This window comes from Miscanthus floridulus, chromosome 10 (assembly GCF_019320115.1).
Source record: "Miscanthus floridulus cultivar M001 chromosome 10, ASM1932011v1, whole genome shotgun sequence".
Classification (NCBI taxonomy): Eukaryota; Viridiplantae; Streptophyta; class Magnoliopsida; order Poales; family Poaceae; genus Miscanthus; species Miscanthus floridulus.
This window is the reverse complement of record NC_089589.1, coordinates 73002228-73009770: the sequence shown is the minus strand read 5'-3', so window position 1 is coordinate 73009770 and position 7543 is coordinate 73002228. Positions and strand designations below refer to the sequence as shown.

Here is a 7543-nt window from a genome sequence, read left to right as displayed (position 1 = left end):
GTTTATTTTGGTCATTTGTTCATCCGACGTAGTGGTAGTAACATTGTTCACAAATCTTATATATGTATCTTCTACTTTCATGAAATTAATATGAGAGATATGAGATATGTAGATTTTATGAACAACGTTATTGTCGCTTTGTCAAATGAAGAAATGATCAAAATAAACTTTGTAGATCTTGAGAAGTTATACAACTTTGTAGTTGAAAAGTTTTTCATTTGAATTCATTTAGGGCCTCAAAAATTGCTTCGAAAAAATGATTTGCCGAGGGCAAAAAAAAATGCACACGGCAAAAAGCTTCTTTGCCGAGTGCCAGAAAAAAACACTCGGCAAAGACGTATTTTGCCGTGTGTTTTTGTTTGCCGAGTGTATTTTATTTGGCACTCGGCAAACACGGTATTTGCCGAGTGCCCGATAAAATACACTCGGCAAAGCCTCGGCACTCGGCAAATCGCCGGTTTCCGGTAGTGAGCCAAGGGCCAAGGGTAGTGCAGAAATTCAATGGCCCATAAATCTTTTGCGGTTTGAACTACATGTTTGTCTAGACCTTGTTTGTTTGAGCTTCTGGCCACTTTTAGACTACTAGCTTTTGGACTTTACAAAAGCCAAACAGCTCTCGTAAGCCAAAAGCCTAAAAGCTTACTGTAATGAGCTTCTGCCTTTTTGGCTTCCAGGAGCTTTTTGGCTTTTCGAAGGTTCAAAAGCTGAAGCCGGCCTAAAACTCTCATGGAGCCAAAACAAATAGGCCCTTAATATCTCACCATGATTTGATGCTGAAGTGAGCAATTTAGCCCCCCTCCCTAATTCATGGGCCACATTGATCTTCGCGCACGAAGCGTGGCCCATATTATGTTATGATTTTCTCTGTGCATGGGTGCGTTTACAACTTTCATAGTCCCCTTCCTTCGGTGACTTGCCAAGGACTTAAAAAAAGTGGGAGGTGGCTCTTGGAAGGTACTGGTCCCTACAATAGACAGGATATGATTTTTTTTTTTGTTGAAAAATACTAGATGTCATGGGCTCCATAGAAGTGAACTACATCTAAATGACTATAAATCAATCATATCAATTTGGGACAGCCTGTCTTATATGGTTGAATGATTTTAGATGTTAGATTAGCTTTGTAAAGAACATATTAGGGATAAGACATAACATAATACGGGTAGGAATACATTAGGTGAGAGGTATTTTCGAATTATTTGGCTCTTTCATAATATAGATAGATATAGACTAAGAAACTGTTGTTTAAGTTGCATCTGCCGCCGGGCGGCGGGCCACTCGTTGATAATGTATGTCAACCGTCGTACAGGAGCAGGTTCAACCATAGTTTTAAATCTGCTGCTATAGCTGCCGCTATAGCCCGCTATAGTTTTTTGAGGCAGGGTGCCGCTATTTGTGTTGATATACAATTTAGCCGCTATATCCCGCTATAGCCCGATATAGCTCCGCTATTAGTTGTTTTAGAGATATATAGCTAAACACCTTAGCCCGCTATTTAAAACATTGGGTTCAACTAACCATGCCGTCCATTTCCATTTCCATTTCCATCTATTTAACCCCGTCAGGTTGTTGTCTGTTTCAATCAATCCTAATAATCATCAGCAGACTAGTGTACATCGAGGTCGCAGCAATGTCGTCATCGTCGTGCAGCGGACCCGTTCGCCGCGTGGTAGTATTCCCTTTCCCATACCAGGGCCACTTCAATCGTGTGCTCCGCCTCGCCGGAGCTCTGCACACCCGCGGTCTCGCGGTCACCGTGTTCCACACTGATCTCCGCGCGCCGAACCCAGCAGACTACCCGCCTACCTGGCGGAGTACAGCTTCGTCGCTGTGCCCGCCAAGGTGCCCGCCGACGTCGTGGCGTCGGAGGACATCGCAAGGCTCGTGATGGAGCTGAACGTCTGCTGCGCGGCGCCGTTCAAGGAGAGGCTGGCGGAGCTTATTTCTGACGACGGAGGCGTCTGCTGCGTGATCACGGACGTCATATGGTACTCAGCGCAGGCTGCAGCGAGGGAGCTCAACGTGCCGGCGCTGGGGTTCATGACCAGCAGCGCGGCCAGCTTCGGGAGCTTCATCGCCTATCCGACACTGATTGAGAAGGGCTACTTGCCCGTCCAAGGTACGTAACAATGACTAAGAAAATCGAAATGTTTGTATGTACCAACAAATTGTTAGTGGAACAACCAAATATCAAATTCTCCATTTCCTCTATGCACTGGACTACTGCAGTGGAGCGCAGGGATGATCCTGTCGACTTGCTGCCGCCGTTCCGTGTGAGAGACCTCCAACGCATAGAAACGAGTAACCTCATCGACTTCGCCGGCGTGCTGGCGCACCCCGTCGACGGAGCCAGGCAGTCCTCCGGTCTCATCATCAACACGTTTGACGCCATCGAGGCGACCGACCTCAGCAAGATCCGCGAGGACCTGTCCATCCCCGACTCCCCGTGTTCGCCGTCGGGCCTCTCAACAAGTTTACGCCGCCGGTGAAAGGCAGCAGCTTGTACCAGTTGCAGCAGGACCGCCGGTGCCTGGACTGGCTGGACACGCAGGCGCCAGGCACGGTGGTCTACGTGAGCTTCGGTAGCCTTGCCGCCATGGACCCGCACGAGTTCGTGGAGCTGGCTTGGGGCCTGGCTGACAGCAAGCGCCCCTTCGTTTGGGTAGTCAGGCCAAGCCTCATCCGCGGCTTCGAGTCCAGTGAGCTGCCGGATGGGTTTCGGGAGGAGGTCGGTGACCGAAGTAGGATCGTCGATTGGGCGCCGCAGGATGAGGTGCTTGCTCATCCTGCTGTCGTTGGCGCTTTCTTGACGCACAATGGTTGAAACTCGACGATGGAGTCTATATCAGAAGGTGTGCCCATCGTATCACGGCCGTTCTTGGGAGACCAATATGGAAATGCTAGGTTTGTGTGCGATGTTTGGAAAGTGGGAGTAGAGGTTGAAGTGGAGATTCAGGTTGAGAGAGGGAAGATCCAGGCTGCTATTGAGAAACTAATGGACCATCTCACACTGCTTTCCTTAACTTAGTTGATCTCATATGGTCATTTTAAATAGAACATTTGGAAGCTGCAATTCATGTTGGTAGGAACCCGTGGATATGTACTTCGTTGTGTCCAGCACTAGTACATAAAAGATTTTTTTAAGACCCCTCCTATTTCTTATGAGAAAGGTTTACTTAGCAAACCATTTGTAACTACCTCTAGGACCACTATAGCTTATAAACCGCCCTTAGAAATACATTTTTAGGCGGCGGTTCTGTTAAGTAAACCGCCCTAGAAATCTATTTTAAGGACGATCGGGTTAAGAGAGCCGCTTTTAAAAATATGATTTCCAAGGACAGTTGTTGCTTAATGTCAACCACCTCGGAAAATAGGTAATTCTAGGGACATTTGACTTAAGTCAATCACACCTAGAGATCAACTTTTAAAGATGGTTGATTTAAGTCAACCACTCCTAGAAATTTATTTTTAAAGGCGGTTGACTAAGTCAACTGACCTTCACTACTACAGCAGATCTATGACGGGCGGTTCGGAACCCCTCATGGCAGCCAGATTTCGGCCTCGACAGTAAACAATTAATGGTGACAGTCGAAGTCATCACCGTCGGTTCACAAATGGCTGTGTTGGACCGTCAAAACCGCCGCATTGGTCAATTATCTAACTATAAACGTGATAATCACCGTTGCCTTGCACCACGACCTAACTGTGTGCAGTGCAGGTTCACCATTACCTTCACGTCTGATACGTCTGTGTTGAGGTGAACAACACCGTCGTTTGGGCGTCCGAACCGCCTGTGTAATGGTCATGATCACCGTCGCATTGCACAATGACCCGAGTATATGTGCAGTGCACGTTCACCGTCGCTTTGACATCTTTCACGTTTGTAATGAGGTCTACATCACCGTCGCTTGGCGTATGAACCATCTATTCAAAGGTCGTGGTCACCGTCACCTTGCAGTACGATCCTCCTAGAATGATCCTGTAGTCCGTGTCGGGTTACTAAACATTTCGGCGGTAATTTACTTCTCACCAACTGGTATGCTGCGGCAGTGATGACAAAACAACCAACGGCACTGACTTCTAATAGTGACCAAATTGCAAACGTATTTACTAATTTAGGTGGGTTTTAATAGCTTACTAAACATATACCATACAGATATAATCATTACATCCATACACCATGTCCATAAACAAGAGTACATTTTACAATAACAATTGACACTAACATAACAACTGTGTCAACACAAGCGGTACATAGATTACAGAATAATGGTACTGCTCCATATAGACTTTCGTAACTAAAACGAGGTAGATGTGCTCCATTACTATATGTCACTCATGCTTCCAAAGCAAAGCTTCCTTCGGATTGGTAGCCAATGCACCATGGAACCCCTCTTCTTCCTCCCTTAGCCATTGCAGGAAAATTGTTCAAACGCACTCAGACTCCATAACCTGCACAAAGCAACATAATTAATAATATTCAACATACCATTGCTTTAGTTATAAGCCCAAATTGGCCTATATATTGAATCAAAACAACTTCCTACCTGAACAAACAAAATATAATAAATACACCTTTACTGCTCTGCTAATGACTCCATAAACAAGATAATATAACGAAAATAGTGAGGTCCATTGATACATAGACTCCAGGTAGGTTTAGGATAGCGGATAACCCGTGTAGGGAGGACATGTCATATGTAAGCAGTGTTTTGTCCTCCCCAACAAAGAAAATCAAACTCCGTTGTAGGTGAACTGCAATCACTCTATAATCTGCATTGCAAACCTCGTAACCAAATTCAATATTATTTTGTCCAAATATCTCCAGCTTGGTCACTGTATGCTTCAATGTTCATTTATTAGTACTATAGTTTTCAAGGATCCAGATTGAAAGCTAAGATATACTGTAAATATCAGAAGTACATAAACACCACTGACCCTAAGCTTCATGGATGGAGATTGCATCACCATATGGCTTCATGGTCCGCTGTGTTAATTAAAAATATAGTTAGTTTCCATCGGTGGGAACTATGTAACTTAAGAAAATGAAAGAAGGTTGATCATAAAAAATATCATCACACAAACTTTTCTATTCAATACCTTATTATTGCGCTCTTCTCTGTCAGCCCTATTAGCTGCATGGCGCTAGTCCCTCCGGGCCTTCACCACCTCATTGCCACCGTAATCGCCGACTTTGGTGAGTTCGCGATCACGGGCCATGGCATCATTGGTTAGGATATACTTGGCCAAAGCACTATGCTTCGGGTCAGATCGTCCCTCACCAAGGCGTGAGTTCCCCTCCGAGTGCTGCAGCAACCCGCAAATACTCCATGTTTGCAGTTTCTTGCCGTGGCAAAAAAAGACACACAAAGGTGTCGTCGCCGTGACCACGAAACCTCTCGCCTCGATTAGAGAGGCGAAGCAGGGTTTCGCTCTCTAGATTTTGGAACACAACCTTGTCTGAATATGAAGTGTTGGAGTCACTATTGGTTGTCATGCTTGATTGCAAAGGAACAAGGAAAGAGAAAGATCAAATGGAGAATTCTGCTAAGTGTGGAGAAAGCAATATACGGCACCCCTTCTTATAGGTAGCAATGGCAACACTTTGCATCGGCAGCGTTGGGTTCCCAAGGCACGTATTTCCCGTTGCTTGGCCTGGCAGCATACCGAATGCATCACTTCAATAGATGTTGGCACAACGACGAAATGCTCTGTGTTGGAGAATGACAAAAACATTGGAAAAACAACTGCAACAATGGCCATCAATTAGGAGTGCGATTTAGAGGCTATTATATATGTGATGATGGCATAGATGACAAATGTCAGAAAAAAAGAATTACAACACAATTGTAACTGCACATAAAAACACGCCGTAACTAAAAAACAAAGTTAAGGCGAGCTAGATGAGCTACAGTTTGCTCCATAAGAACACGCCATGGGTACAATTGACCATGTCAACTGCACATAATAACACGCAGTGGCTACAGTAACAGTGATGGAACACGTTAACATGTCACAGGAGGAGAAAGTGCCCAATTACGCCTACGCTTTTCACCTACTCACCGATAACCTAGACAAACTACCGGGCACCCTAAAGGTCGTAGACATGTAATTATCTTATTGTTGGTATATTTTAACGCACACAGATAAATCCGCAAGCACACGGATACTGCTGTAGCTTTCACCCGGAAGTATTCCAAGTATCGTATCCACAGGTAAACGTGTGAGACTAACTATGGTCTAGCTTAACTATGGGTAGCAACAAGGTTACGATAAATAGGAGCGTAGAGAGGAAAACTAAGATTCTCTAATTCTGACTTACGTAAGCTATGTCTTCTACTATTCAACTGGGGGACATTACTAGGGAAAGGCACCAACAGAGGATGCTTTCCTTCGCAACCGTGTCCTACGTGCCCTTACAAACGAGAGGTGGACTACAGAGGATTCAACGAGGCTATAAGAGTCACCCTCATGAGCTACCACCGATCTAGAATGTAGGATGCATCTACGATTAATCTAAGTCTAAGTACCACACTTACACTTATGATTAATACTTTACTCCCCCTAGGAAGAGAATAAAGCACTCAAAAGAGTCGCCAACCTGATGTACAATATAAACAAGATGCTTACTTGGATCAGAAGTTGATTACCAGAGAAATCTCAGAGGCAAGCTCAGATAGAACTTGGATCCGCCAAGGTACAAGCCGTAGAGAGCACTGACAGGCCAGCACCTCCTCCCAACTCTTCCCTTACTCTCTATCTCACTATTATTTACAAGACTAGATCCTAAAGAGGACTAATCTTTTCTTGATAGCTGGCTCTGATCCTGACGAGGAGAATATGAATTAGGGTTTTGGGATGGCTTCAGGGAGGGGGCAGGGGCTGGTATATATAGGTCGAAGCATCAATTCTGGACCCTCGGATCAAACTGACTTGAAAGAACGGCGTAGATGCAATCTACGTGGCGGTGGGAAACCGACGTACGAAGGAGGGGCTGACTGGTGGGACCCATAGGCCGGCCGGCCTGTAGGTGGGGTCGGTCGGCCCCCCATGTCAGCCTATCGCGGTCATCTTCGGTGGAAAGTCTCCTGGAGTCTTCTAGAGTCTTCCCACGCTGTTTACGCGGTGGAATTTCATGATTTTCTTTTACGAATAAGTCCTCCTTGGCGGGTTTCTGATTAAATCCTGCTGAAAACATAGATTCACCAAAACTTATGAAATTTATTAGTTTAAACCCCTAGACCTATGTTGGTGATCCTTTTTATGCATTTATATAAGTTATGTTGACAGTTTATAAAGCATGTTAACGACCGTCAACAAGCTCCCCCACACTTAACCTTTGCTAGCCCCTGAGCAAAGCTTAAACTCAATGATGGATTAGGAGTTGCTACAATGCTTTTACTCCTCAAAAGTACACATGCGTTCAATCAAAAATTCTCCTCCAGATTAGAATAAACTGATCTGACTTTCAAACTTACCCATATTACCTTCAACCATGGGGCTTCTTACCTTCACTTGGGTCTTGAGCAATTGAAAGACAGAA

The 7543-nt window shown here is 45.0% G+C and overlaps 1 pseudogene; it reads left to right on the top strand.

Moving 5' to 3' along the window:
- The first annotated feature begins 1519 nt into the window (after window positions 1–1519).
- On the top strand, window positions 1520–3120 carry LOC136488843 (DIMBOA UDP-glucosyltransferase BX9-like; annotated as a pseudogene).
- The last annotated feature ends 4423 nt before the right edge of the window (window positions 3121–7543 follow it).